The sequence below is a fragment of the Fukomys damarensis genome, unplaced genomic scaffold, assembly GCF_012274545.1.
Source record: "Fukomys damarensis isolate Sample0158 unplaced genomic scaffold, DMR_v1.0_HiC HiC_scaffold_5, whole genome shotgun sequence".
Classification (NCBI taxonomy): Eukaryota; Metazoa; Chordata; class Mammalia; order Rodentia; family Bathyergidae; genus Fukomys; species Fukomys damarensis.
In genome coordinates this window covers 20,710,532-20,712,748 of record NW_022900917.1, presented here as the reverse complement: position 1 = coordinate 20,712,748, position 2,217 = coordinate 20,710,532, and the positions used below count along the sequence as shown (strand labels likewise).

The window sequence follows — 2,217 nt, the reverse complement described above, 5'->3', positions numbered from 1 at the left end:
ATGTACCAATAAACTCAATGAGAAAAAAATAATATCTTTATTTTCCTATTTTTAATTGTTATAAAATAAGTTAAATTAATATTTAGTTGAGTGTTTTACTGAAATAATGTCCATATTTAGAATATAATAAGTGACAGGATTTTTACAGTTTTTCATTATCTTTTTCCACCTTTGATTTGGTGGCAGAGAAAAAGAATTTCCACTTTTTAGTGGAAGTTTACAGATTATGACTATGCAATACACTTCTTTACAGAGACTTTGGGTAGGCAGATAAATATTTTACAAGCAAAACCCCAGCCCCTGACCTTACTTCCCTGCTTGTGGTTCTGCTGAGATTCTGACCCCCACCCTACATCTGCTTTCTCTCTCCAGACCAATTCCTTTCTTTCCTGTGGTCAAGAGAACAAGCTGGCCATAACATCACATAGCTCACAGTGGTGTCAGGCTGGCATACATCACTGCCCACAGTTTTGCCGGTGGCAGTTCAACCAAGAAGTGGTCTAAGTCCAGAGGGAGTTCAACCACAAAATCTCAAGGAGGTAAGTAACCATGACCAACAGATTCTGGCTTCCAAGTTATTTTTCTCTGGCTCTCAACCTGATCCTCTGTGCTCTGATACCAATTCCAGAACGGTGGTGTGAGGACTTTTTTGAAATTGTTCCCTAGCAAAATGAGCAGCCAATGAAAAACAGTTTTTTAAAACAATCACTTGATGTCTCTGGAGATAGTCCAGAGGGCAAAAAGCAAATGGAGAAACATTTGGTCAAAAGCATCTACTAAATTTGGATAATGAGAGCCCATGGCACTTGTGTGTCTGCTTCTGGCCACTTCTCTATCCCAACTCACTGTGATGGAAGACTGCAGAGTGGTATGGGGATCCATGCCCACCCATGTTTAGACAAGCAGTACTTGTAATAGCTAAATCTTGGAAGGAGCCCGTATGTTCATCAGCAGATGAATGGATAAATGAAATGTGCTATTTACACACAATGCAGTACTCTTCTGCCATAAAAAGAAAGATAAACAAGTCATTGGTAGGAAAATGGATGTACTTCAAGTTTGTAGGAAAATGGATGTACCTCAAGACTATAATGTTAAATGAAATAAATCAGACACTCTATCTTGAATATTAAATGGTTTCTCTTATTTGAAACACCCAAATTAGAAATAATGAGCAAAATAACAAATAGATAAGAACTAGGAAAACATATCTTTTTCAAAGAGATGGAAGAAAGGGAGCCAAAGCGTGTGCTCTGATACCAATTCCAGAACGGTGGTGTGAGGACTTTTTTGAAATTGTTCCCTAGCAAAACGAGCAGCCAATGAAAAACAGTTTTTTAAAACAATCACTTGATGTCTCTGGAGATAGTTCAGAGGACAAAAAGTAAATGGAGAAACATTTGGTCAAAAACATCTACTAAATTTGGATAATGAGCGCCCATGGCACTTGTGTGTGTGCTTCTGGCCACTTCTCTATCCCAACTCACTGTGATGGAAGACTGCAGAGTGGTATGGGGATCCATGCCCACCCATGTTTAGACAAGCAGTACTTGTAATAGCTAAATCTTGGAAGGAGCCCGTATGTTCATCAGCAGATGAATGGATAAATGAAATGTGCTATTTACACACAATGCAGTACTCTTCTGCCATAAAAAGAAAGATAAACAAGTCATTGGTAGGAAAATGGATGTACTTCAAGTTTGTAGGAAAATGGATGTACCTCAAGACTATAATGTTAAATGAAATAAATCAGACACTCTATCTTGAATATTAAATGGCTTCTCTTATTTGAAACACCCAAATTAGAAATAATGAGCAAAATAAAAAATAGATAAGAACTAGGAAAACATATCTTTTTCAAAGAGATGGAAGAAAGGGAGCCAAAGCACATGAAAAAAGAAATTAAGATATGTTATATACATGTACAACTCCACACAAGGGATCAATCATTATGTATTGCAAATACATACCAAAAAAAAAATACGGAACTCAATCCTATCTCCCCGCTTCCGGGCTCCCTCCCAGAGTACAGGCTACCAGTGTTGTCCATCCCTCTCGGCTCCGTACTGTAGAGGCTAAATAATGCAGCCAAGAGACTGGGGACTTCTTTCCTTCTCTCAGCCCCTAGTGCTAGAGCAGAGACTCTAGTCTAGATGTGACAGGTCAAGAAATACCAAGCCCCAGTTTCTCTTGCCCAGTTTGCTTCCAGGGCAGAGG

The 2,217-nt window shown here is 38.7% G+C and overlaps 1 long non-coding RNA gene across 5 annotated transcripts in view; it reads left to right on the top strand.

The window, feature by feature from the left end:
- The first annotated feature begins 377 nt into the window (after nucleotides 1-377).
- LOC104859118 overlaps nucleotides 378-2,217 on the top strand; it is a 104,574-nt gene continuing 102,734 nt past the window's right edge. For all 5 annotated transcript variants that reach the window (XR_004515793.1, XR_004515792.1, XR_004515790.1 and 2 more), the window contains exon 1: nucleotides 378-539. This is a non-coding gene — a long non-coding RNA (uncharacterized LOC104859118). The remainder of the gene's footprint in view (nucleotides 540-2,217) is intronic.